The sequence below is a fragment of the Mobula birostris genome, chromosome 13, assembly GCF_030028105.1.
Source record: "Mobula birostris isolate sMobBir1 chromosome 13, sMobBir1.hap1, whole genome shotgun sequence".
NCBI classification, from domain to species: domain Eukaryota; kingdom Metazoa; phylum Chordata; class Chondrichthyes; order Myliobatiformes; family Myliobatidae; genus Mobula; species Mobula birostris.
The window spans coordinates 54,546,286-54,562,944 of record NC_092382.1 but is presented as its reverse complement, the minus strand read 5'-3'; the positions used below and the strand labels follow the sequence as shown (position 1 = coordinate 54,562,944).

The 16,659-nt window shown below is 43.8% G+C and overlaps 1 pseudogene; it reads left to right on the top strand.

Moving 5' to 3' along the window:
* Nucleotides 1–13,645: 13,645 nt before the first annotated feature.
* On the top strand, nt 13,646–13,745 carry LOC140208826 (U6 spliceosomal RNA; annotated as a pseudogene).
* The last annotated feature ends 2,914 nt before the right edge of the window (nt 13,746–16,659 follow it).

Here is a 16,659-nt window from a genome sequence, read left to right as displayed (position 1 = left end):
CTTCAGAGAGTAATCATCCTAATTCTGCAGGGTTCATTGTTGTTTTTTGCACAATATTTGCCTGACCATCGACTAACTGAACAACATTATCACCCTGAAACGTGTGAGAATTTCTCGGTATCTATGTCTCACCTTCTGGAGAATTTACATTTACCTTCTCCAACGTCATAGGAACATAGAAAACCTGCCGCTCAATACAGGCCCTCCGGTCCACAGATCTGTGCCGAACATGTCATTATCTGAGAAATTACCTACAGCTACCCATTGCCCTCTATTTTTCTAAGCTCCATGTACCAGTCCAGGATTCTCTTAAAAGACGCTATCGTATCCGCCTCCACCACAGTCGCCGGCAGCCCATTCCATGCATTCACCAAGCTCTGCGTAAAAAATAAATACCCCTGACGTCTCCTCTCAACCTACTTCCAAGCACATTATAACTGTGCCCACCCGTGCTAGTCATTTCAGCCCTGGGAAAAAGCCTCTGAGTGTACCCACGATCAATGCCTGTCATCATTAATATTACTGGTTTTTCAACTGAACCCACAAGCATTCTTCGAATCCCTCGCCCTCCTTCTTTCTTCAGACCTGACGAAGGGTTCCGGCCCAAAACGTCGACTCATCGTTTCCACTGATGCTGCCCGACCTGCTGAGTTCCTGCAGCGTGCTGTGACTGTTGCTCCTGTCATCATTATATCAGGTCACCTCTCATCCTCTGTCGCTCGAATTAAAAAAAAAAAAATAGCCAAGTTCACTCAACCTATTCCCATAAGGCATGCTCCCTAATCTAGGCAAATCTTTGTAAATCTCCTCTTCACCCTTTCTGTGATTTCCACATTCTCCCTATACCTGGAGAGAAAAAAAATCTTCATGTTGTTACCTAACACGCCTCCATCATTCGTCCTCCGTTACTTCCTCCGTCTTCAACGGGAACCTTACCACGATAAAATCCCCTACACGGCCCCCAGCCCCTTCTGCGGTTTCTGCAGGTATCACGTCACTCCCTTGTCCACTATCCCTCCCGACTAATCTCCTTCCTGGCACTTATCACTGCAAGCGTTACAAGTACCCTAACTACATCTACACGTCCTCCCTCATTCCACATTGGTGAGACCCAATATAGATTCCGGTACCGCATTGTGGAACACTATCGCTTCGCATTCACCCTCTAAATATTAGCCTCCTTTTACATTGGCGAATGAACGTGTAAACATTCCTCGGTGTTCCTATCCAGATGGATCTGCGACCGGTCTATAAGAATGGAGCCCAGTGAATCCCAGGTAGATTGGCAAAATGAATTTCAAACTGTCTTGAAACAGGATGCATAGATTCACGGTGGAATCTTGCTCTGTGACTCTCCTCCTAAACTATCCTACTTTTTGTCCACAGGTGACAAGGATGAAGACTATGATGGAACATTCCACACTTAAATCTTCAGCAGGTCAATACGGATGATGATGCCATCCAGCAAAGCACCCGCTTCATCACATTTCATTCTGCAGTGTGTACCGAGTTCAGTGCTCAGCCAGGCAACTGGACCAATGACCCCAGTTACAGGGCAACTCGCCACCTCAGAGTCCCCGTGTGAGTCAGAAACCTGCTTTGCAGAGAAATATATCTCCTCACGTCACTGTTATTCTCTACCTCTTCCCATTCGCCACTGGAAAGGCTGCAATCCTATAAAAGAGAAGTTAATCATTGCCATCGGAGGAGCAATTGGAGACAGGCAATAAATGATGCCTTGGTAGCAACACAAATATCGCAGAAATCAACAAAACTAGAGCGAGCGTTGATGTATTGATCAATGGACAGGATGCATTTATTAATGACCCAGTGAACAATGAAATAGCTGAGTAGGAATTGAAATGAATTTCTGTCGCAACAAATGGTAACTGTTTCCGAGTTACTGATAGAAAGCAATTTACAAGAAAAGGTGAATCACACTGTGGGACCAGCGCAGACAGCCTCACAAATCGAATTCAAAGTGTGAGAGGAAAAAGCGTGTTATCAGCGCTGAGATATTCTCAAAGAATCCGAGGGCCACGCATCGGTACCAGTCCCACAATGGATACAGAGTGGCGAGTCAGCCCACAGTGATAATACCAGTTCCGCACATCGCGCATCGATACCAGCTCCACGATAGATGCACACGTGAGACTTTCTCCAGGCTACCGAAGGCTGTACATTTGTACAAGTTCCACACTGAATGTAGAACGGTCAGACTTTACTTTTCCAATAAGCCGACGGCTTCTCATCGGTCCGAGTTTCACAATAGGCACAGAGTAGTTTAGTTTGTACTACAAAAGCAGAAGGAAATAACCTTGAAAGGTGAGCTTGACCACATCCTCTGTTCTGCACATACTTAGGTTTTCGACGAAAATGAGTAGACACTGAATGGGGAAATCGATCATAAATAGTCGTGAAGTTGCAGATTATTACTACAGAGAAATAGGTACTTCCGTTCATCTGGTCATCCCTCTGTGATCATCCATATATCTGCACCCTCTGTCCCACTCTCATCCACGTACCTACGCAAACTTCACTGAAATGATACAATTGAATCCACATCTACCAGTTACGCTTGCAGTTCCTTCCACACTCGCTCGACCCTCTGATTGAATAAGTTCTAATTCACATGCTTCTTGCATATTTAAAATTTCTGCCCAAGCCTATGAACTCCAGTTGCAGATTCACTCAAAGGATGGAACATAGAACATAGAAATCTACAGCATATTAAAAGGCTCTTCGGTCCACAATGTTGTGCCTAATATGTAACCTACTCTAGAAACTCCTTAGACTTTCCCGAGCGCATAGCCCTCTAATTTTCTAAGCTTCATGTACCTGTCTAAAATACTCTTAAAGACCCTATTCCATCCGCTTCCACCACCGCCGCCGGCACTGCATTCCATTAAAACTCCACTCTCTGTGTGAAAAAAAAACTTAACCCCTGTATCCCTTCTGCACCTATTTCCAAGCACTTTAAAGCTATGCCCTCTTGTGTTAGCCAGTTCGGCCCTGGGGGAGAAAAATATCTGACTATTCAAGCGATCAATGACTCCCTTCATCTTATACACCTCGATCAGGTCACCTCTCATCCTCCGTCACTACAAGGAGAAAAGGACAAGTGCACTCGAGCTGTTCACCTAAGGGACGACCTCCATTCCAGGCAACACCCTTGTAGATCTCCTCTGCACTCCCTCCCTAGTATCCACGCACCCTCTCTATAGTGTCTATCGTATAGAACCTGGATGGGGAATCACTGTTCATTTCCCGAACTCTTCCTTTCAAATTATCGCTGGACATTCTGAAGCTTGTTGAGATTTCCAAACTGTAAGCAGGTGGCCAGAACAGCCCACGATATTCTATCTACGGCCTCACCAACGTGTTGTACAGCTTCAGCAAAACGTCCCAACTCCTGTACTCAGTGAACTGGTTGTGAAGGACTCTGTGATCAGAGCTCAATACGAGACGATCTGCCCGTGACACCCGATTTCCTGGAATTATCGATCTGTATCGCCAGGTCTCTTTTTAAATACTGCACAGTAACTCCACATATTCAATACGTGTGTCGAAACCTATTGTATCTTTCCTCACAAAGCAAGCCATCTCATTAAATGCTATCTGCCATTTTTCAGCCCATTTCCTAGCCAGTCAACATCAAGCTGCAGCTTGGATAGAGTTCCTGGCTGGAACAACGCCTACTACTTCGGAGTCGGCCGCAATCCTTCTGATTCAGTTTTCTACATCAACACCTGAGTCATTAACATGCATGATTAAATAAATAAAAATCCCTGCACTACACTACACTGAGTGAAAGAATCAACCATCCACTCTCTGCTAATCGAGAAAAGACCGCTCATCAATCCGTCCACAAGCCGCAGCTAAAGTCGTGTGGGCGCGTAACATTTTATTATCAAAGGTCCCTGGAATATTGCACTCGATCTCTTTTATATGCTCAGAAGAACATACGTACAACGTCTTTTATTGTGATATATATCATTAGCTATTACTGTGACTTTCTTGATTCAAATAACGCGAAATGACAAAAACAAGCGACAGAAAAAAATGATCCTGTCTTCCCCCTCAATAAATTGTAACCTATTTCACCTGCCGAGGTAATGTCCCGCCCTCAGTGACAGAAGGGAATGTGCTCCGCTGAATGGGACAAAATAAATGTGTTTGAAGTTGATTGTTCAGAATGATTGTCTATGTTAGAAACAACACTGATCAGAAAATATCCCATTTTAGCAGCTGACGTCAGATGTCTTGGAAAGTACATTGGTAACGTTCGCATTATCTTTTATTTACAAGTTAATAACCTGTAGCATCCCTTGGGGATATGAATTCATGGCACGGTGCCAGAGTGAGAAGAAAACTTTAATGTCAGTGTTTGTGTAGCTGGTTGTCCCTCATGCGGCTGATGTCATTACCACACTAATTGCCTCAGTGGAATTACTCTGAATTGCATATAACTCTGTAAAACCTGCCACCAGTCCGTATAAGCGTTTGGAAGGTTCCGTGCATCTGAACGCTGCCTCAGACGGAATATGGGATATCCAGCGATTTACTACATCGCGGGCATTTTCTATCCTGCAATTGTAGCGATCGGGATCCCTGGTAAGATACTGGAGCTGGTCACTCTGTGTACGGTGCCGTCGACATCTTGATTTTGTTCCGCTGCACTGTTTCTACTTTCCCTGAGCACAGGTGCTACCTTCGTCTGAAATGTGTTTCCAGAATTGAGGTTTCAAGCACTTGATAGATTTGTTATTTAGAATCGATATTGTTTCTATGTGATGCTTTGCATTTCTTTTGTCAACGACGTTGGTGCCGATATTGCCATAGTTCCGTAGTTTCATCTTGCTCAGCTTTCTGAACCGACAGTGGTCGCATTTCCAGTTCAGAGGCTTTTTCATCTGACCGATCAGTCAAATATCGACACTCAGGTCTGTTCTACCCTAAAACGGTAAATTATAACTTATGCATTAAGTCTCATGATCTCAGCTATTTCACCTCAAATAATGGAAACTGGTGTTGTTTATGGAGCGATCGAACTTCACCGGTACGTGAGTGGTGGAAATCAGACGCCCGTTTCTAATCTTTCGGAAGGTCGCCAACCCACTGCTAATTCTGTCCATTATTGTCCAGCCGGAGTGCACGGACCGAGTCCGCACAAATTGAATTTCTGCTTTTCACTTCCAAAAAAAGCATTCCCTGCGGATCTTTGGAAAAATGGTAGCCATTCAGATATTTGCAGCTAACGGTAATTCTGTGTTGATTTTTATTCTCTCCAAATTTCTTCTAGTTAATTTAACGGCGATTGTGATCCTATCTCGGGGAAAATGCGGACTTTCCAAATGCATCACCCGTTACCTGGTTGGAATGGCAACAGCGGATGTTATGGTGGTTATAGTTTTCGCTTTAGTGGAACAGACCAACAACATCTACATTTATTCCAGATCCCTGCTCATCACTCCTGTGTGCGCTGTGACAATTATATTATTTGTTGTGACGAGGGACTGTTCTGTTTGGTTTACGGTCAGTTTTACCTTCGATCGTTTCATCGCAATATGTTGTCGAAAGATCGAAAAACGATACTGCACTGAGAGAACAGCAACAGTGGTCATGCTGGCCGTGGTGTTAGTGAGTTGCGGAAGAAGCGTCCCGTTTTATTTTACAGTTGAACCTTACGCCATCATTGACAACGTGCCGTGGCGTTGTGTCCTCACAAATGAATACGCTACTTCACCCGTGTGGAAAGGAATCGAATTACTAGATAGCATTTTAACACCCTTCCTACCAGTCGGCTTAATTCTTATCTTCAATGGATTAACAGTAAGACATATAATTGCGGCAAATAGAGTCCGCAGAGGACTTTGGACGAGCAGCGATAAACAGAAAGATACCGAGGTGGAAAACCGCAGAAAATCGATTATTTTATTGGTTGCAATTTCAGCTAATATCATATTATTCTGGATGCCCTATGCAGCTCATTCCCTGAAATGGCAAAGGGAAAATTACTATTACTTGGACAGATATTTGAGTTCTCCGGTATACATACTGCAGCAATTTGGGTACATGTTGCAATCTCTCAGTGTGTGCACCAATACTTGTATCTATACACTGACCCAGAGGAAATTCAGACGAGAACTGAAGGGGGGAATGAAGTATGTGTTTACGTTAAATGGCCGTCTGTGTAAATAACGCCCACTTCAATTGCAATTCAGAGGAGTTTTAAAATAAAACAGTTCAAAAAATCATTAGACTTGAGAAATATGTCATAAATTCAAACAAGCATGCGCCTGGTTATCCTGAAATGAATTAATTCCAAAATATCGTAGAGACTTGACAATCATCCAGGAAACGGTACCGCAGCATAAAAGCCAGGGCCAACAGGCTCCGGGACAGCGTCACCCACCAGGCCATCAGAGTGATTAACTCACGCTGATTTGAGTGTTTTTCGATCTTGCATTGACAGTTCTATTTATTCTAAATTATTATAAATTACTGGGATTGCACATTGCACATTTAGACGGAGACGCAACCTAAAGATTTGTATTCCTCGTTTATGTGAAGGATGTAAGAAACAAAGTCCATTCAATCACAAGGGGAGAAATGACATCCGGATTTACCGGGGTTCAAATGTTTCAAAATGTTCATAGTCCGGTGAAAGAGAGTAAAGGGAGAGCCTTTTAAACACAGGGCGAGTGATGGTATCACAGCTGCGGAAAGAGAGGACATTGTGGTGGGATTGCATGTTAATAGATAGTGAGTGGAACTCAGAAGTGAGAAGGTAAGAAACACTCGTTTGAGAGTATTCCGTACAGAGCTCCCATCACCAAAACGAAAACAACACACAGAGACAGTGACAGATCGGGAGACAGATTTTGCACAGGTGCTTAGATAAACACGGCTGTTGTCACAGGTAACTGAAACTTCACTGATATTCATCGGCAATTCCTCAGTTTAAAAGGTTTAGGTGTGACAGAATTTCTCAGTTGTGTACAGGAAGGAGACCTGGCACAAGTAGCGAGCAGGAGGACTAGTGAACAGTCCATCTTGTGCTAATACTAGAAAGTGAAATGGGTCAGGTAACTGATCTCTCCGCGTGTCAGCATTTCAGAACGATAGAGCACAGCGATTCGACATACCTTACACCGGGATAGCAGCAGACAATATGGAATGTACTTATTGATACTATTGGGTAGGTACGTGGGAGCAGATTTAGGGAAGCGATTTGTTCTTTCAAGTGCACAAGAGAAATATGGAGATTGTTAATGGAGCACTTGATTGGAGTTCAGCATTGGCTTGTTTCATTGAGGCGGGAATCGGATGGCTCCGTAAAGTGACCCTGGTTGATAAGAGATATGGAACATCTCTTCAAGAAGAAAGAAACATACTTATGGTTTTGGGAGAAAGGATCAGGCAGGACTATGGAAAGTCACAATGTAGCAGGGAGGGATTTAACAATGACATTAGAAGAATTAAAAGGGGACATCAGAAGTCTTGGGAGAACCGCATTAAGGTAGGTGAAAAACAGGAAGATGACGAGAGAGAATGGGAGAGATCAGCGACAAAAGAGGAAACATGTGTCTGGACTGCAAGGACGCAGTGAAACTATTTTATGATACTTTGCTTCGGTAGTGACCAGTGAGTGAGATCTTGAATGTGGACACAGCGAAAAAAGGCAGGTGAGCTGAGGCATGCAGAAGCTTAGAATTACGACCTGGAAACTGGGAATACATGAATATAAACCATTTCCCGGTCCTAGAATGTATGCAATCCAGGTTATTAGAGAAAGTGAGAAAAGATATTGCTCAAGAAATATAATAAGGATAGTCTTGAGAAGTACAGGCCAGTGAGACTTCGGTCAGTAGTGGGTAAGGTATTGGAGAGGCTTCTTAAGTCGGAATTTACAGAGAAACCTATTCTGGTTGGGGATAGTCAGAATGGTTTGTGTCCCTCATGAGCCAGAATAAATTCCATGAAAAAGTGAAAAATAAGGCTGATGAAGCAGAAGAGTCAATGTGGAGTATATTGATTCTGTAAGGTGTTAGACTGGGTTCCCTATGGTGCACGCATTCAGAAAGTCAGGTGGCCTGGTATCTAGTGAAACCCGGCTGCATAGATTCAGAACTGGCAAACCAAGGGAAGCCGATGGGGTAGTGGATGGAGTGTATTCTGCCTGGAGGACAGTGGCTGGTGATGTTCCGCAAGGAGGGTATAATCTTTACTACACTTTACAAACTATATCAAGACACTGCTATTATAGTGTTTTGGGAGGCAGGCTTTAATTTGACCATCCTGCAGGACGTGGATAATTTACGGAGTTAGGGGGGATTTGAAAAGCAAACTATTAAAATCGGACTGAACAACAGGAATTCTGCAGATGCTGGAAATTCAGGCAACACACATCAAAGTTAATGGTTCACCAGCAACTTTGAAATTCGGACTGAAATTGCACGCTGTCTAAACTGAAATCACGTTTACCTATTACAGGGCAGATGCCACGAATACATCAAAACATTTTTTTTTCCAGTGGAACTTTGCAAATCAAGATCAGCATTTCAAAATATTCAGCAGCACCCCTTGTTGCATTCCAAACGAACCAGCTTCCAAGAAAGCGAATTTAAAATTCCCAATTCAAGTACACACGAATTTGTCTTATGTCAATTCACCTTTGAACAGTGGGTTTATCGTACCCGGAATAGATACACTCATACCTCGGTCCATTTAACCTTGATTTCACGTGGCCAGTGTGGAATCCGTGTCTCCCTCTGAAATCAATACCACAGCAAACAAGCCCAAGAAAGCAATCGAAATACGCAGGTAAGGCAAAGCAATAATCTAAGCTCCAACGTTTCTTCCTTCAAAACTCTCGCTGGTAACTGGCGTATATAGAATAAACAGTTAATTCCTGGAGTGAAAATCCTTATCAAATATTCTAAAGAACAAAGGGAAAGCAGATGTGTGTGATTGTGGCCCCCATACACTGAGACTTTATACAATTTCGGAAACAAAAGCGGTCTCTGATATTCACATGTTCCTGCAAATTTATTTCAACCAATGAAACAGACATTTGCAGACAGTGAGATCCTCTTGTGAATAAAAAGAGCAATTCAAACATCCTTTCAGTACGGTGCTAACAATCACATGGCTGCCTTCCGTTCACTCACGCACACATTATCTCTGTTTCTCTTTCAACTGAACTCACAAATGTCCAGTCATTGTGCAATATTTTACATATTCAATGGATTCACACTTTAAGCAGAAGTTTTAAGTGTTGAACAGTCTACAAATAATCTATAATTAGAATCATACAGCATTTAAGAAATCCTTTCGAGTCTAAAGCAAAGGGACGCTGAAAGTTATGCATCATCCGCAAATTATAATTCAACATATCTGAAAGATGACGTCACGACGTCACCAAATCTCCAACGACTGAAACGTTTTCTCACCTCCAATCACGGATCAAAGATACGATTGAGATGGAATGAAAGATTTGTTGTGTATTATCAGGTTTAATAATCCCTATCACCACCGTTAAAGTAACAGATTTGTACACTGTACTGGCGCCTTTGCCACCCCCCCCCCCCCCCACATCCCAATCAAGAACTATGTCCTTTACTGCTTTAATGATGGAGTGAAGGTATATTCTTTCAGTGTGTTACCTCCCTTATCACCGGAGGGTGAAGCTTCGGATGATGGCGCCTCATGGAGACTCGTTTGCTTGCATCTTCTGATTCAGCTCTATTTCTATCTTTAATATCTCTTCTCCTTCCCTTTTTGAGTTCTTTTGAAGGCTGCGGCCTGGAGTTACACGATATAGAAACATATAAAACTATGAAAGGACTGGATTAGATTAGATTAGATTATGAGGACACTCAGTTCTCGTTTGTTGTCATTTAGAAATGCATGCATTATAATTGACACAATGTTCCTCCAGAAAGCTATCATAGAAACACAGGACAAACCAAGACTAAAACTGACAAAACCACATAATTATACCATATAGTTACAACAGTGCAAACAATACCGTAATTTGATAAAGAGCAAACCATGAGCACGGTAAAAAAAAAAATCTCAAGTCCCGATAGCCCCATCATCTCACGCAGTCGGTAGAAGGGAGAAACTCTCCCTGCCATGAACCTCCAAGCGCCGCAAACTTGCCGATGGATTGGAAGCACCCGACCGCAGCCGACTCTGAGTCCAGCCGAAAACTTCGAAGCTCCGACCTTCCTTCCGACACCGAGCACCGAGCACCATCCTCTGCCCGGCGCTTCGACCATGCCCCGGCCAAGCCAACAAGCCAAGCCAAGGACTCGGGGCCTTCCCCTCCGGAGATTCTGGATCGCACAGTGGCAGCGGCAGCGAAGCAGGCATTTCAGAAGTTTCACAAGATGTTCCTCCGTGCTCTCACGTCTGTCTCCATCAAATCAGGATTGTGCACGGCACCCTTATTGACAGATAACGGATAAGGTCGAGGCTAGAACTTGGGGCATAGCCTCAACTGACGGCAATGTAGATTTTGGACCGAGATAAGGAGGAAACGTTTTCCCAGACAGTGTTGAATCTGCAGGATTCTCTGCCCAATGAAACAGTGCAGGCTACCCCAGGAAATACATTTAAGACTAGGTCGGATAGATTTTTGCAAGTAGGGGAATTAGGGGTTACGGGGAAAAGACAAGTCGGTGGAGATGAGTCCATGGTCGGATTTGCCATGACCTTACTAAACGGCGGACCCGGCTCGATGGGCCAAATGCCCTACCCCTGTTCCTATTTCTTAAGTTCTTCTGTTTTTTATGCTTGCTGCTCGTATGGTTACATTTGGTTAGCACATCCAGCGGTGTCTTCTGCTAATACCCAAAAGTAACTTAACGGCTTCATTAATTCTTCACTTGGTCCTCTATCCTTGTATTTTCGGAAAAGTCGAATGTTACGAATGTAAACCTGAGACTTTATAAAACTGCGATGTGTTGTGCTCTTTTGATATGTTCGCATAGGAACACAGTCCAATCAATTTCCTTTCTCCTGCCGTACCTTGACATTACACGGCTCTCTAGTAATCAGTTGCCTCTAACAGCTCACTATGATTATCCGCGGGCAGCAATGTCCCATTATCATGATCAATATTTCTCAGATGCTGAAGTACAAAGGACGTAGTGCATGTTATAGTCTTCATTCAGATTCCTGCCCCTATTTCCTTCGATTGTGAGCTTCTTTTTAGTCGCAAGTGGGGAAGGGAGTCGGAGTAGTGACAATAGTACTGGTTTCTTTGGTTGTATGCTGGCAGGAGATGTTGGAAACAGGCTGACTTTCATTGTCATAACCATACGGAGCTGCGTCGCTACGTCCACCACCAACCTCGTGTTTCATATGCAGCCCCTGTTTATTATTTCTCTGTGAATGGGGATGTTGGCTCAGCAAATTTCCTATCGGCTGCAGACACTTCATTTCATCTCCAGTGTTACGTTCCTTTTCTGAAAATAATTTCGACATTACATTCAAAATGTGTTAAAATCAGCATACATTTTACTCTTACTTCCACTTCGCTGCAAACGGAAGTGCTTCTTTTCACTCACTCTTTTTCACAAGCATTCTAAAACTGATTCAAATGCATTATTTACACGCTCCTCGCAACCACCTTCCTCGCAAATACCTTGCCTTCTAATTAAGTTCAACAGCTTCTCTTCAAGACGGGTCCCCAGATCATGTAAAACATGATTGCTTCATCTAATCAGTCCCCCTGTACTCCATTTTGCTGCCGCAATTCTACTAAATTCTCAATTAAGCTTCCTTTTGCTCCAGCTTCGTTTAAATTCCCTGCCTCACATCGTCCCATGGGTAATCATCGAGAGCCTCATCACAGGCACTTAATATCCTTGGTACATCCGTGACCAGCGATGTCCCCACACTGAGGAGAGTTCCACGTTACCGTGTAACAATCAGGGTAGAATTCTCAGTACGGAAGATGTTGAGCCTGTCGGAGCAGGTTCTCATTTCATTGTTAATCCAAGGGACTATATCAATAAAAAATACAGTAGATGTCATAAAGGAAAATGTGTGCAGATGCGGCTGAGACTTCAGAAATTAAACTGAAGGGAAATGCTGGATGTTGAGTCAGTTTCAGAACAACGGGGTCGATTTAAAATGTTTATTCACGCTGTGCAGGGAGCTTCCGAACCCAAGGTCGTCAGAAGCACAATAAAAACAATAGATTAATGTTGAAAGTTCAAAGTAAAATTTATTATCGAAGTATGCAAAAGTTACAACCTGAGATCCTTTATTTTCTGCAGGCATCTTTAGCAAATCTATAGACGAGTATATGGATCAATAAATGTATAGGTAAAATATTGAAGAAAACGACAGCTATGAAAAAGAATAGAGAAAAGATAGTAATGATGTTAACCGTACGGCATATGAAATGTGAGAGCAACAGTCAAGAGTTATATTCGGACTCCCAAACTGCAGGTTGAGAAGTAAATTGCCGATAATGCTAAGACTGAGGAGAATAGAGGTTCTTCCTTATCGGACAAATATTAGGAACTGCACTCAGACAGGGAGGAGATCGCTTCAACCAATCTTTATTCGTGATATCACGGTGATCTCTTCCCTAAGAGCGGGGTGTCAGAGTTCCGGAAACAGCTTCAAGTACAGCTTCATTGATACAGTTGAGTACATATCAGTAAGCTCTACAAGCAGGGGTTATCGGTTAGTTATCAGCTGTTCACGCACTCATGTTCACAGCACGGTCCATTGTAGGATGCAGGCCTTGGGGTTTAAATCAACATTAAAGGACAACATTCACAGTCAGGTCCTGATACTTGACATTAGTGCAGCCACACAATACATTCTGTTGCCGTTTGATCACGATAAGGAAGCCGCTCTAGCAAAAATATGCTGATGTGTGATAAAGAATTACAAAAACAGGGACAGACTGGTGCGTTGCCCGCACCCCCCCCCCCCGGCCCCCAACTCTCGCCTTCACAGGTTTCAGGCATTTATTTGGTTTAGTCCATTTTAACCCTTTGACACTTGAAAATTCCTCCACAAGTCCCTCCTTGTTGATCTGTCTTCCAGATCAATATCCTAGTACGTTGTTTTCTTCTTCGTCCTGAAAAGAGGGTTCGTATCCTTCAGGGAAGGGACAGTCGCTTCTCGGATACACTTTCACCCCCAGCCAATGCTCTTCACTGGCTATGGACCCCAACATCTGGGGAACTACTGGGGTGCCTAAAGGATTTACAATATGTTTGATCCACTGATAACAACACGGCCTTAATGCTCCACATATACAGCACCCGAGAAGACATAACACTACAATTATTATAACTCCATGGATGATTCACAACCTCCAGCTGGAGAACCAGCCAGTAAGCCAGTCCCACCAGCTCGCCGGCCCCTGCGTGAAGCCATCTATGCAATCACATATTTCACCTATAGCATAGGAAATAATATACCACTCGTTCCTGACATGGGTGGTAGATTTATCTCCTGCTATGGCACAGACCCCTCCTTGTTGGGCAAGTTCATAGTCAACGGCATAGCGAGTCTGTTGAGCATACAGCAGCAGCTCTGCCAGTTCTCGGTTGAGAGCATTAAACCCATCTGTTGTACTGTTGCCTAAGATAGTCAGCCCACACATGAGATAGTTTCGATTCTTTGCAGCTATGGTACGATACAGAGAAGATTAGCATGGCCCCTGCGCAAGGATGACACGCAAATTCTCAAAAGTGAACTCAGGCATAGGCATATGGTCGTCTGTGGCCGGACCTGGGGCCTTAGTATTTTGCCCAGATGGCACATCTTTTCACAACCTCAGCAATGACTGGTGTTATTCCTGGCGCATACCATTGCTGTTCTATTGCATGTGGCATCCCTCCTCTGCCCATGTGGGCCGCACATCGATACCAGTTCCAAGATAGATACAGACATGAGACTTTCTCCGGCAACCGAGGGCCACACATTGGTACAAGTTCCACTCTGGAAGCAGAGTGCTGAGGGTTTCGGTTATCTAATAAGCCGAGGGCCGCTCTTCGGTACCAGTTTCACAATAGGCACGCAATAGTTTGTACTACAAAAGCAGAAGGAAATGAGATTGAAAGGTCAGCTTGAACACGCCCTCTAGTGGTGACGAAGTGGAAAATGAGAAGACACTGAATGGGGAAATGGGACAGAGATAGTCATAACGTCACAGATTATTACTATAGAAAATAGGTTCTTCATTCAATCTAGGCCATCCCTCTGTGATCTTCCGCCTCGCTCCATTTTTCTGCACCCTCTGTCCGTCTCTCATACACGTCCCTACACAACCTCCACTAAAATGATACAATTGAATCCGCATCAACCAGTTACGCTTGGAGTTCCTTCCACGCTCGCTCGACCCTCTGAGTGAATAAATTCTATTACATATACTTCTTGCATATTTCAACTTTCTCCCCAAGCTATAAACTTTAGTTGTAGATGTTCTCAAAGGATATGACATAGAACATAGAAATCTACATTATATTACAGACCTTCCGGTCCACAACGTTGTGCCGAATATGTAACCTACTCTAAAAACTCCTTAGACTTTCCCTAGCGCATAGCCCTCTGGTTTTCTAAGCTCAATGTCCCTGTCTAAAAGGCTCTTCAAAGACCCTATTGTACCCGTTTCCACCACCGCCGCCGGCAGTGCATTCCAGGCACTCACCATTCTCCGTGTGAAAAACGTACCTCTGGTATCCTCTCTGTACCTGTTTCCAAGCACCTTAAAACTATATCCCCCTTGTGTTAACCTGGGGACCAAAAAAAACCCTCTGACTATCCACATGATCAATGCCTCTCTTCATCTTGTACATCTCTGTCAAGTCAGCTCTCATTCTCCGTCAGTACGAGGAGGAAAGGCCAAGCACACTCAACCTGTTCTCCTAAGGTACGCCCTCCAATCCAGGCAACATCCTTGTAAATCGCCTATTCTCTCTCTCTGTCTCCCTCTCTCCCTCTCTCCCTCTCCAGTATCCACACACCCTCTCTATAGTATTGACCCTGGATGGAGAAGATCTGCGCGCATTCACACTGTTCATTTCCCGATTTCTTCCTTTCAAATTATCGCTGCACACTTTGAAGTTTATTGATATTTCAAAACTGTAAGTAGATGGCCAGAACAGCCCACGATATTCTATGTACGGTCTCACCAACGTGTTGTACAGCTTCAACAAAACGTCCTGATTCGTGTACACAGTGATCTGATTGTGAAGGCCTCTGTGATTCGAGTTCAATACGACCCGATTTGCCCGTGACGCCGCTTTCCTGGAGTTATCAATCTGTATCGCCTTGTCTCTTTTTAAATACTGCGCACTAAAGTCCACATATTCAATATGTGCGTCGAAACCCGTTGCACCGTTCCTCACAACGCAGACCGTCGCACACTGTCTGTATTAAATGCCATCTGCCAGTTTTCAAGCCAGCTGACATCAAGCTGCAAGCTTGGATGGAGATTCTGGCCGGAACAGCGGCCCCAACCTTAGAGTCGTCCGTAATTCTTCTGATTCAGTTTTCTACATCGACATCTGAGTCAGTAACATACATGATAAATAGCAGTGGGACTAACACCAATCCCTGCAGTAGACTTGTCACAGTTAAAACATCAACAACCCACTCTCTGCTAATCCGGACATGAACGCTCATCAATCCGGCCCTAAACCGCAGCTAACTTCCTCTGGGCGGGTAACTTTTTATTACCAAAGGTCCCTGGAACATTGCTCTCCATCTCTCTTATATGCTCAGAAGAACATACGTACAACGTGTTTTATTGTGACACATGTCATCAGCTGTTACTGTGACTTTCGTCATTCAAATGACTCGAAATGACTAGAAGAAGCGACAGAAAAGAATGATCCTATCTCCCCGTTCAATAAGGTATACTCCATTTCACCTGCCGAGCTGATGTCCCGCCCTCAATGTCAGAAGCGAATGTGCTGCGCTGAATGGGATAAAATAAACCTGTTTCTCTCTCTCCAAATTTGTTGTAGTTAATTTAACGGCGATTGTGATCCTATCTCAGGGAAAGTGCGGACTCTCCAAATGCATCACCCGTTACCTGGTTGGAATGGCAACAACGGAACTGATAGTGGTTATAGTTTTCGCTTTAGTGGACCAGACCAACAATATCTACATTTATTCCAGATCCCTGCTGATCACTCCTGTATGCGCTCTGACAAATGTATTATTTGGTGTGACGAGAGACTGTTCTGTGTGGTTTACGGTCAGTTTCACATTCGACCGTTTCATCGCAATATGTTGTGAAAAGCTGCGGGACCGATACTGCACTGAGAGAACAGCAACGGTCATCATGGTGACCGTGGTTATAGTGAGTTGCGGGAGAAGTGTCCCGTTTTACTTTGCTCTTGAACCTTACGTCATCATTGACAACATGCCGTGGCGTTGCTCCTGCACACATGAATACACTACTTCACCCGAGTGGAAAGGACTCGAATTACTAGATAGCATTTTAACACCATTGCTACCAATCGGCTTAATTCTTATCTTCAATGGGTTAACAGTAAGACATATAATTGCGGCAAATAGAGCCCGCAGAGGGCTTCGGAAGAGCAGCGATAAACAGAAAGATACCAATGTGGAAAACCGCAGAAAATCGATGATCTTATTGTTTGCAATTTC